Source organism: Olea europaea, unplaced genomic scaffold (genome assembly GCF_002742605.1).
Source record: "Olea europaea var. sylvestris unplaced genomic scaffold, O_europaea_v1 scaffold2316, whole genome shotgun sequence".
In the NCBI taxonomy this organism is placed as follows: domain Eukaryota; kingdom Viridiplantae; phylum Streptophyta; class Magnoliopsida; order Lamiales; family Oleaceae; genus Olea; species Olea europaea.
Genome location: NW_019241259.1, coordinates 28,420 through 42,246, shown reverse-complemented (window position 1 = coordinate 42,246; position 13,827 = coordinate 28,420).

Below are 13,827 nucleotides of genomic sequence, written 5' to 3'. Positions count from 1 at the left end.
GTTAAACAAATTTAATAATTTCTATCTATTATTATTCTACTTAATATATCTGCTGCCTTATTATCACTACCTTTAATATGCTCGAGTTCTATATTAATTCCTGTATTTGTAATTCTATCTATAAAATTTAACCATCTTCTTCTACTACTTCTTTTTGAATCTATTTTCATTTTATTAACAAAAGAAACTATGGTTACACAGTCTGTTCTTATTGTTATTTCTTTCTTGGATATAATAAATAGTTCAAAACTATCTAGTGCATAATTTATGGCTAGTAATTCTGCATCTATGCTACTTAGATTTCCTTTTTCTTTATAATTTCCACTATTGTACCTACAAATTCTCTCTGTACTTTTATCAGGTTAATGCTTCCTGTGGTGCTATAATTGTTTCTTGATTTTCTAGAAACTTATCCATATCCCATTCGAGCTAAATGTCTAGAATGTTATAAGAAAGCATGTATTGAGTCTTCCATAAGTTCTTTTATATGACTAAAATCTGAATTATCTGAATCATTATCTTTTTTAATAGTTCCTATTCTTATGTTATGTTCTTGATCATAATATAAGTATTCAGATTCTGTAATTATCTTATTAAGATACATTTGATCTTCTAATTCTAATAATTCTTTATTATCTAAATTCATTCCTAATTCTTTTGGATAAATTATTCTATCATTTTCTTCATCTATTAATTCTGGTAGAGTTTTTATTTTTTCTTTTATTTGTTGGACTAATTTTATGTCTTCTTGGTTAAAAAATTTTTGTCCTGTAAGAGATGTCTTTGCATATAAAGGTCCTGCAATTTTTCCTAAATCTTTTATAAATGGTCTAGCATAATTTACTAATCCTAAAAATTTTTGGATTTGTTTTAGGTCTTCTAATTTGTCTGAAAATTCTAAAGCTTTCTTAGCAATAAGAGGTTGTAACTTAATTTTACCTTCTCCTATATTAACTCCTAAAAAATCTATAAATTCTTTAAATAAAATCATTTTCTTTTTACTGATTATTAAACCATATTTAATAAACTCTGAGAATACTATTTGTAAATGTCCCCTATGTTCTTGTTTATTTTTACTGAATACTAGAATATCATCTATGTATACTATTACAAATTTACTATGTCTATTAAAAATACTTTCCATTTTTCTTTGAAAAATACTTGGTGCATTCTTAATTCCAAATGGCATTACAAGCCACTCAAAATATCCTTCTGGGCAGGTAAAAGCTGTCCACTTAATACTTTCTGGATGCATTTTTACTTGCCAAAATCCTGACTTGAAATCAAATTTACTAAAAATTTTGCAGTCTTGAATTTTATTTATTAAAACTGTCTTGTTTGGTATGTTATAAACATCATCTATGGTATTATCATTAAGTCTTTTATAATTAATAACCATTCTGCTTTTTCCTCTAACAATTTCTGAGTGTTTTCTAACTATAATTAAATAGACCAGTACAATATAATCAAAACATAGAAGAAATTATAGATCCTCAACAAGATTACCAAAGATTTCAAACTAATGGTTTAAGAATCCTTAACCCAAAAATATTATATAATAGAGGAATCTTTGAAATAAGAACACAATTTTTTAGACATAGTAGAGAAGTATCTGTCCAGTGTATAGGAAATCAAGTAAGAAAATTAAATTTAATATCAGAAAATTCTAAGAAAGAATTAAAAAAGAAAAACTTTAGATTTATGCATCTAGGATTAATAGTCATAGGAATAAAAGGATTAATGAGAAAAAATTTAGGATTTAAAGTTTTAGTTACTATATATGATGAAAGAATTAATAATATAGATAAAAGTATGATTGCAAGTACAGAAGTAGATATGAATAATAATAATGGAATAATTTACTGTAACCCAGATTTTTTATTAACTATTAAAGACTTTTCAGATAAAATTAAAATAGAAATTCAGACAAAAGGATATGAAGAGGTAGACAGTGGAGATAATTTGTTAATTAGTATAGGATTTTTAAGAAGATGCTCAAATAATTCTCAGACAAAATATAAAATGTATATAGATAAAGTAGTAAATTTAATGAGTAGTAAATGAATTAATATGGTTAAACCTAAAGAATACTTATCAGAACAATTAGCAGGACTAGAATGGGATATGGATAAGTTTCTAGAAAATCAAGAAACAATTATAGCACCGCAGGAAGCATTAACCTATAAAGATGTTCATGGAAGAACTAGTTTAAGATTTTTAAATTATAATCAAGTACAAAGACAGAATGACTTTGAAGAAGAAACTAATCCTGAAGAAGAACAAAATGAACCATTTCAAAATCAAGTCCATTTAGAATTAATAGATGAAGAAAATGATAGAATAATTTATCCAAAAGAATTAGGAATGAATTTAGATAATAAAGAATTATTAGAATTAGAAGATCAAATGTATCTTAATAAGATAATTACAGAAATTGAATACTTATATTATGATCAAGAACATAACATAAGAATAGGAACTATTAAAGAAGATAATGATTCAGATAATTCAGATTTTAGTCATATAAAAGAACTTATGGAAGACCCAAATACATATAGAACTTTTAGTGATACTCCTTTTGATAGAACAGTTAAACATGAAGCAATGATTTATAGTGGAGGATTTCCTCCAAGAGGAGCCTATCCTTTATATAATAATACAGAAGGAAAATATATAGTAAGAGTAAGTGAAAGACCCTTAGAAAAAAAAATAGAATTTCAATCAGATCATAAAGCACAGATTCTAAATATTACAGCACATGATCCACAAACATGGAATAATGTTATAGATGTATGGAAGAATACTATAATAGGACATTATATTAGAAATTTTCAAGAAATGGAAACTTTAGATATGTATAGATACTTAGAAACATTTTTAGGAGAAAGTGTAAAAGCAATGTGGGAAGCATTTAAATTAGAAAAGAAACAATTATTTGAACAATTAGTTAGCATGGGAAGTAATCCTTATAATTTTGTTAATAAAATACAGATATTAATAACATGAGCAGATCCTAATTCAGGACATATGAGTATACAAAGAAAAGCTATGAGAGATTTAGAACAACTTAGTCTTTATAAATGGACTAAAGGAAGATATGTTAAGAACTTTTTAAATGAATACCATTATTTAACTTCAATATCAGGAAATACATTTAATCAAGAAATTGGTAATAAGTTATTTCATAAATTACCAGGACCATTAGGATTAGAAATTACAGATAAATGGAATAATTTACTAGCCGTAAAAGAAGAACCAGAAAAACAATGGAGTATAGGACAAAGAATACAACATGTAATAAGATGTTTAGAAGATAAATGTGTAGAATTACAAATTCAAAAACAACTTAAAAAGACAGATTATAAATTTTGCAAAGATATTTTTACTCCACAAACTTATGGAGCCTCTAGTTCAAGAAAAAATAAGTATAGCAATAAAGAAAGAAAGAATAAAAGACTTTTTAAGAAAAGATATTTTCTTAGAAAATCCAATAAAAGAAAACCATACTTAGATGAAAAAAGACATGTTAGAAAATTTAAACCAGAAAGAACTTATAAAAATAGACTTAGTTGTTATGTTTGTAATAGTAATGAACATTTATCCAAGACTTGTCCAAAAAGAATAAATAACTATGATAAGAAAAGTACATTAATAGAATGCACTAATGAAGACCTTATACAATTAGATGAATACATTTCAGATAAAGAATCTATTTATAGTATTATATCAATAGAAGACAAAGACTTAGAAGAAAACAAAGAATCTGATTATGAAATAATAGATGAATTTTCTAATATAAAATTACAAGAAGAATCAGAATCAGAAGAAGAATCAAACCTAATGAATAATATAACTATAGAATGTTTACATAATTGACAAAAATACAAAGGAGCAGATAATATAGCTTGTTATTTATGTAACTGGTACCCAGTAAGAAAACTTAGAGCTAAATGTGTAGAATGTTATAAGGAAACATGTATAAAATGCTTAGAAGAAAGAAATATTATTGAAAAATAAGAAGTTAATTCAGAAATTTTAAAAGAAAAAATTGAAATATCAGAAATAAAAATTCTTAGAAAAATAATAGAAAGTTTAGAAGAAATGCAAAAATTTATAATAAATAAGATAGAAATGTTAGAATATAATAATAAAGGAAAATCAATAGAAACAGAAGAACATAGTCAAGGTATAGAATACAAAGAAAAAGAATATGTCCAGGTAATATGTAATCCAGAAAAACTTAAAAATATTAAGGTAAAATGTTATATAAGAATAGGACAATATGAAATAAAATGCTTGGAATTAATAGATCCAGGATGTAGTAATTGTATAATTAATAAAAAATTAATTCTAGAAAAATACATAATATACTCAGACAAACCAATAGAAGCACAACAAATGGATGGAGAACTTTATACTTATACAGAATTATTACAATCAAATAGTAAGATTAGTTTTGAGACAAATTGTGGTAGAAGTATAGAGTATACCTTACCAAAAGAATCAGTTTGGGTTAGACCTTTAAATATTAAAGATACAAGTTTTATAATAGGATTAAGTTTTTTATTAAAAGACAATGGAAGTGTTACAATTACTAAAGACTTTTTACATTTACAAAAACATACATTATTTACACCAACACAGACTACCTATTTTCCATCAGAGTGCTTAGAGAAGCGTGGTGGAAGCAGTAGTACCAGCAATAATAATTGTAAGTGTGAAAAAGAAAGAGAATGTCAGTTAATAGAAGAAAATAGTTTAGAAGAAATAAATTCTGAAATTTTAGAAATTTTAGAAGAAGATAATTTAGATTTTGGAACTATAGAATTAGTTGATAATGAAAAGATATATGATATGTTAATAATAGAACAAGAAATAGAAAATTTAATTTCTAGATTAGAAAAGATGAAAATTATAGGTGAAAATGTTCTAAAATATTGGGAAAATGATAAAATCTTATGTGAGTTAAAAATTAAGAACCCAGAATACATAATTAAAACTAAGAATATTGAAGCAACAAATTTAGACGTAGAAGATTTTAAAATACATATAAAAGAACTCTTGGAATTAGGAGTAATTAGAAAATCAGATAGTCCTCATAGATCAGCAGCCTTTATAGCTAGAAAACACTCAGAAATTGTTAGAGGAAAAAGTAGAATGGTTATTAATTATAAAAGACTTAATGATAATACCATAGATGATGCTTATAACATACTAGACAAGACAGTTTTAATAAATAAAATTCAAGACTGCAAATTTTTTTGTAAATTTGATTTAAAGTCGGGATTTTGGCAAGTAAAAATGCATCCAAAAAGTATTAAGTGGACAGCTTTTACCTGCCCAGAAGGACATTTTGAGTGGCTTGTAATGCCATTTGGAATTAAGAATGCACCAAGTATTTTTCAAAGAAAAATGGAAAGTATTTTTAATAGACATAGTAAGTTTGTAATAGTATATATAGATGATATTCTAGTATTCAGTAAAAATAAACAAGAACATAGGGGACATTTACAAATAGTATTCTCAGAGTTTATTAAATATGGTTTAATAATCAGTAAAAAGAAAATGATTTTATTTAAAGAATTTATAGATTTTTTAGGAGTTAATATAGGAGAAGGTAAAATTAAGTTACAACCTCATATTGCTAAGAAAGCTTTAGAATTTCCAGACAAATTAGAAGACCTAAAACAAATTCAAAAATTTTTAGGATTAGTAAATTATGCTAGACCATTTATAAAAGATTTAGGAAAAATTGCAGGACCTTTATATGCAAAGACATCTCCTACAGGACAAAGATTTTTTTAACCAAGAAGACATAAAATTAGTCCAACAAATAAAAGAAAAAATAAAAACTCTACCAGAATTAGCTATGCCTTTAGATTCAGAATACTTAATTATAGAAACAGATGGAAGTATGACAGGATGGGGAGCTATATTAATATGCAAACCCAATAAATATACTGATAAAAGTACAGAGAGAATTTGTAGGTACAATAATGGAAATTATAAGGAAAAAGGAAATCTAAGTAGCATAAATGCAGAATTACTAGCTATAAATTATGCACTGGATAGTTTTGAACTATTTATTATATCCAAGAAATAAATAACAATAAGAACAGACTGTGTAGCCATAGTTTCTTTTGTTAATAAAATGAAAATAGATTCAAAAAGAAGTAGTAGAAGAAGATGGTTAAATTTTATAGATAGAATTACAAATACAGGAATTAATATAGAATTCGAGCATATTAAAGGTAGTGATAATAAGGCAGCAGATATATTAAGTAGAATAATAATAGATAGAAATTATTAAATTTGTTTAACACAATTTCTTTATACAGGCGACAAGGCCAAGGCCTATAAGACCAGGAATTCCACATGGGAATTCATTTGCATCAAGACTTTTACCACATACTCCATTTAATCAGAACAGACCAATGTTACAAGACAGACTAAGGTTTGGAAACCAAGAACTCATTGTATTTCCTAATAGTAATATTTCTTTTAAAATTTTACCACATACTTCTTTATCTAAAGAAGAAAAATGTATTTTAGACAATTTATGAATTTCTTATAATAAGAATCCAAAAGACCAAAAATATTTTCTTGCATGCATGAATGCATTGTCAGAATATTTTAGTCAGAACAAGCAAAGATTTAAATTTTATGTTGTTATTAAAGGAAGAACTCCAGGAATTTTTCATTCTTGGATAGAAGTTTTAGATTGTATTAAAAAATTTTCAGACCCTCTTTACAAAGGTTTTACAAATTTTCAAGAAGCATTAGATGTTGCAAGACAACAGATAGAAATAAATTTTTATTTATCTCCTTCCTTGAAGAATTACTCAGACCCTCCATTAGATTTTTCTCCAAGCAAAGATCAGAATATTTTCTGCCAACATTGTGAATGTATGCAGAGAAATTATAAAGTTATCAATGAAGCCAACCAAAACCTTTCATTAGAAAGAACCCATCTCCAAAAGAAAGTGGCCCAATTAGAAAAAGAGGTTTTGGATTTAAAAGTCCATTATCCAACAGGTACTATGGAGCCCAAGAAGTCCATAGCTAGTCCAGCCCAAACAGTAGCTGGTAAAGACTTATCAAATCCGTCAAAGGTTGTGGACTTACCAAAAGCCTAACAGACTCAGGGGACTGTTGATTCTCCTACTAAATCAGACAATCAGACTCAGCAGAATGATAAATCTGCTACAGAAAAAGGTAAAGAGATTTGGGATCTCTTAGGACAGCTCAGTGGAAAATTTGATTATTTAGTCAAATATAGTCCACCAGAACATTTTTCTTCAGAACACTTTTCAAATAATCCAGAACTTTCACAAGCCCAAGAAATTCAGTCCAGTAAGGGAAAAGAAAAAATGATAGTCCAAGACAGTCAAGAATGTTTATTTTTTCAAGAATCACAAGATCCCAATCCAGATACAGCCTCTTTAGAAAAGATCTTTGAAAAAATTGAAGAACTTCAAAAACAATCTAAAAAAGACGAAGGGAATTCTTCTAGAAAAAAGAAAAAGATTAAGAAGAAGAAAAATGATAAAGGATTGAAAGAACAAATAAGAGAAGCAGTTAACCAAGCATTCGAGACAATATTAAAAAAGAGCCATGGAGAAGAAAAAGAAATTACAGAATGTCCAGACCAAAAAGAAAAAGACGAAGCCAGTAACTCCAAACTCTCAGATGAAGAAGAAGATCCACAAGAAGAAGGATACAATAATTCAGACAGTGGAATGTTATTTTCATCAGTGGCACGCCATAATCTCAGCACATGACCATATCTTCAATAATTCAGAAAAGACAAACTTTGCCAGAAGAAAAGAAGAAAAAAGAGAAGACCCAAAAATAAAAAATGAAGACTTTTGGGAAAAGATGTCAGGAATCCTTTGAAAAAAGGAAAGATTTCCCGACAAAGAGAAAAAATTTCTCAAAAGTAGAAAAGATTTCTTAGACTTTTAGAAAAAGTTGAAAAGAAAGATTCTCCAACTGTAGACTTTTTGAAATTTTTGTAAAAGTATGAACTTTTCTTTCCACTTGTTAGATCTTGAATTGGTCAGAAGTTTTTCGGTGAAACGTGTGCCTTTTTCAATGGTAGTATAGACTTTTTGCTCCCAAGAATTTTTCTATTTAAGGAACAAGTTTCATTCGGTTTAGGCAGAAGTTTACAACCTGTGTACTCTCTGCTATCCAAAAACCTTTTGAAACCTTTCCCAGAAAAATTCTCAATCTAAAAAATCATTGTATAGCTGAATCATCCTTGTGAATATTTAAAGTATTTTTGTATTTCTTTAAGTTTATTTTAGAACTTTAGGGACTTCCCGAAAGGGAAATCCTTAGTTGTAAATCTTTTTAAAGATGAATTTATAAATTCCTGATTTATGTTTTAATCTTTTATTTATGTTTTTATGTTCATATTTCAAGTAAATATTTGTCATGATTATCATTTTATCCTATGCATATAATAAAAGCATAACTTGATTTCTAGAAGCCATACTGTTTTTAGGTTAATCCTGAGTGACCCAGATGAATGAAAACTTTTGGCCGGAGTGAGCCTTTTGATATTTTCTAGAGATGCTGGGGAAAGGGAAAAAATTAACTTAAGAATTTTATAAGGGAGTGCCACGGGTAACCTTATAAAAAGGAATTAGGTTCAAGTTTATATGTCATAGGTGGTGAAAATTTAAATGAAAAAAAAAGGGATTTATGTATGATTCCTAAGAAAGATTTATAGAAAACTAAGGAGAGTACTGAGTAGGATTAAAGCTATTAAAAGATAAAAGTTTGAAAACAACAGCCTATTAAAATAGCCTTTTTAAACAGCATACCCCCCATTTGGTATACATATCTAAAGCTTCCATTTCTTGAAAATTTCTAATATGATGTCCTATTATAGTATTCTTCCATACATCTATAACATTATTCCATGTCTGTGGATCGTGTGCTGTAATATTTAGAATCTGTGCTTTATGATCTGATTGAAATTCTTTTTTTTTCTAAGGGTCTTTCACTTCCTCTTGCTATATATTTTCCTTCTGTATTATTATATAAAGGATAGGCTCCTCTTGGGGGAAATCCTCCACTATAAATCATTGCTTCATGTTTAACTGTTCTATCAAAAGGAGTATCACTAAAAGTTCTATATGTATTTGAGTCTTCCATAAGTTCTTTTATGTGACTAAAATCTGAATTATCTGAATCATTATCTTCTTTAATAGTTCCTATTCTTATGTTATGTTCTTGATCATAATATAAGTATTCAGATTCTGTAATTATCTTATTAAGATACATTTGATCTTCTAATTCTAATAATTCTTTATTATCTAGATTCATTCCCAATTCTTTTGGATAAATTATTCTATCATTTTCTTCATCTATTAATTCTAAATGGACTTGATTTTGAAATGGTTCATTTTGTTCTTCCTCAAGATTAGTTTCTTCTTCAAAGTCATTCTGTCTTTGTACTTGATTATAATCTAAAAATCTTAAACTAGTTATTCCATGAACATCTTTATAGGTTAATGCTTCCTGTGGTGCTATAATTGTTTCTTGATTTTCTAGAAACTTATCCATATCCCATTCTAGTCCTGCTAATTGTTCTGATAAGTATTCTTTAGGTTTAACCATATTAATTTCTTTACTACTCATTAAATTTACTACTTTATCTATATAAATTTTATATTTTGTCTGAGAATTATTTGAGCATCTTCCTAAAAATCCTATACTAATTAACAAATTATCTCCACTTTCTACCTCTTCATATCCTTTTGTCTGAATTCTTATTTTAATTTTATCTGAAAAGTCTTTAATAGTTAATAAAAAATCTGGATTACAATAAATTATTCCATTATTATTATTCATATCTACTTCTGTACTTGCAATCATACTTTTATCTATATTATTAATTCTTTCATCATATATAGTAACTAAAACCTTACATCCTAAATTTTTTCTCATTAATCCTTTTATTCCTATGACTATTAATCCTAGATGCATAAATCAAAAGTTTTTCTTTTTTAATTCTTTCTTAGAATCTTCTGATATTAAATTTAATTTTCTTACTTGATTTCCTATACACTGGACATATACTTCTCTACTATGTCTAAAAAATTGTGTTCTTGTTTCAAAGATTCCTCTATTATATAATATTTCTGGGTTAAGGATTCTTAAACCATTAGTTTGAAATCTTTGGTAATCTTGTTGAGGATCTATAATTTCTTCTATGTTTTGATTATATTGTACTGGTCTATTTAAAACTCTTTCTATTATATTTCTGCTTATACTAGAAGTACTGCTTCTGGATGTAGATGTTTCTTTATTTATTGTTCTAGACCTTCCTAAGAAAGGGTTTGTATTCATCTTGGAAATTTATATTCCTTAGGTAATTTTCTAGTTATCTTCTCTTTTCCTGTGTCTCTAAAACTTAATTTTTCTAAAGTATTTGTTAGGGATTTTAAGTCTTTTTCTACACTTGATGTAGTTCTTATTTCTATTTCTTTAGATTTATTAGAATCTAAAATTCTTTTTATTTCTGTTAAATCTACCTTAGCTGGTATTTTTTCTATTTTAACTAGTTTTTCTAAAATACTTGAATTTTGATTTTTAATATAATCTAAAGATTCTTCTATATTCTTGATCTCTTGATCTCTAGCCATAGTATATTCTTTTATAGTTTCTAAATAACTATTTTGCTTTTTATTTTCTGTTTCTAAATTTCTTGATAAATTTATGATTAAGTCTACTAAACAATTCTGACTTGGATCTTCTGAAAATAAACTATGTAATTTATGCTTGTTGTCTAAATTACACTTGATTATATTATTATCAACAGTTTGTACTTTTTTACTAGTGTTTCTTAAAATTTCTAAGTCTAAGTATTCAAGCTTTCTATTGATATCCAGAGTTCTAAATCGTAGTAAATATGTTCTGTTATAAAAATATGTCTATATTCTTCCACTAATACTCTTTTTACTATATTTTCTCTTAATTCAAAAGGTAAATATTTAAGAGCTTTAAATATTTCTAAAATTTCAATTAAATCTTTACTCCAGGTTCCAACTATATTGTCTTCCTCAAAATAACCACAAATATCTATACTATATCTTACCTGGTAGGTTAATCTATTATCTCTTATACCTGTAAGTTCTAATATCATATACTTTCTTGTCCCGATCACTACTTCCTTTTTTGCTCTGATATTAGAACTTACAGGTATAAGAGATAATAGATTAACTTACCAGGTAAGATATAGTATAGATATTTGTGGTTACTTTGAGGAAGACAATATAGTTGGAACCTGGAGTAAAGATTTAATTGAAATTTTAGAAATATTTAAAGCTCTTAGATATTTACCTTTTGAATTAAGAGAAAATATAGTAAAAAGAGTATTAGTGGAAGAATATAGACATATTTTTATAACAGAACATATTTACTACGATTTAGAACTCTGGATATCAATAGAAAGCTTGAATACTTAGACTTAGAAATTTTAAGAAACACTAGTAAAAAAGTACAAACTGTTGATAATAATATAATCAAGTGTAATTTAGACAACAAGCATAAATTACATAGTTTATTTTCAGAAGATCCAAGTCAGAATTGTTTAGTAGACTTAATCATAAATTTATCAAGAAATTTAGAAACAGAAAATAAAAAGCAAAATAGTTATTTAGAAATTATAAAAGAAAATACTACGGCTAGAGATCAAGAGATTAAGAATATAAAAAAATCTTTAGATTATATTAAAAATCAAAATTCAAGTATTTTAGAAAAACTAGTTAAAATAGAAAAAATACCAGCTAAGGTAGATTTAACAAAAATAAAAAGAATTTTAGATTCTAATAAATCTAAAGAAATAGAAATAGGAACTACATCAAGTGTAGAAAAAGACTTAAAATCCCTAACAATTACTTTAGAAAAATTAAGTTTTAGAGATACAGGAAAAGAGAAGGTAACTAAGAAATTACCTAAGGAATATAAATTTTCAAGATGAATACAAACCCTTTCTTAGGAAGGTCTAGAACAATAAATGAAGAACCATCTACATCCAGAAGCAGTACTTCTAGTATAAGCAGAAATATAATAGAAAGAGTTTTAAATAGACTAGTACAATATAATCAAAACATAGAAGAAATTATAGATCCTCAACAAGATTACCAAAGATTTCAAACTAATGGTTTAAGAATCCTTAACCCAGAAATATTATATAATAGAGGAATCTTTGAAACAAGAACACAATTTTTTAGACATAGTAGAGAAGTATCTGTCCAGTGTATAGGAAATCAAGTAAGAAAATTAAATTTAATATCAGAAGATTCTAAGAAAGAATTAAAAAAGAAAAACTTTAGATTTATGCATCTTGGATTAATAGTCATATGAATAAAAGGATTAATGAGAAAAAATTTAGGATGTAAGGTTTTAGTTACTATATATGATGAAAGAATTAATAATATAGATAAAAGTATGATTGCAAGTACAGAAGTAGATATGAATAATAATAATGGAATAATTTATTGTAATCCAGATTTTTTATTAACTATTAAAGACTTTTCAGATAAGATTAAAATAGGAATTCAGACAAAAGGATATGAAGAGGTAGAAAGTGGAGATGATTTGTTAATTAGTATAGGATTTTTAGGAAGATGCTCAAATAATTCTCAGACAAAATATAAAATTTATATAGATAAAGTAGTAAATTTAATGAGTAGTAAATGAATTAATATGGTTAAACCTAAAGAATACTTATCAGAACAATTAGCAGGACTAGAATGGGATATGGATAAATTTCTAGAAAATCAAGAAACAATTATAGCACCACAGGAAGCATTAACCTATAAAGATGTTCATGGAAGAACTAGTTTAAGATTTTTAGATTATAATCAAGTATAAAGACAGAATGACTTTGAAGAAGATTATGTTGATGGTTAAATAATAGAATAAGAATAATTTAAGATTACAAACAAAAATGTAATATTTCAATAAATTTAACATTTTTTTGTTTTGACTGAAAATCATATTTTTAGTAAATTATGATAAAAATTAATGAAATGTATAATTGAAAAATTGGTAAAAGTTGTGAATTTCATAAAATATGTGGATTAAAATAAGTTTGAAAAAAGTAAATCTTAAGAAATTGAGACCAAACAAATGCTTAATTTATCAACAGAAATTTCGTCGATTAATAAAGTAATTATAATATAACTAAATTATTGTTGAAGAAAATTTACTCTAAAATAATAGGGCTAGTATTATAAATAGAAAATAAAATGAAATCTCGAGTGTTTGAAAAATTAAAAGGGTGAAGAAATAGTAAGTGTTTTTTTGTTGGCGATACGAAATAATGTCTGTGATTGCGGATGAAATCATGAATGACATTATGATCGATAATCATTGACATTTATGCATTGATAAAATAGTTGTTGAAAATTCCATTTAAATTAGTGATTCTACCAACAATCATTTTTCTTTTTCCATTCAAAATATCTTTTTATAATGATGTTTAAAAATGTCAATATTAATATCCCAAGTTTTTTGAGTTCTCTAGCCACAATGTTTCCCTTCCGGTGCCTATATTTGGCCTCCATTTTTTTTTAAATTGCAATTTTTTTAAAATTGATTTTCAATCGTACATTCTCTCGTAAAATAAATTGACATGTGAATCTAATTTTTTTTAATCACACATTATCCAAAAAATATTACTCCAAACTGTATTTCCCCTCACCCCCCCAAATAAAAGGGCTCAAATCAGGGGTCGTCCCTTGTTTGGTCCCCATTTTTCAAAACTCAATTTTTTTCCAATTCATTTTAACCATACATTTTTTGAGA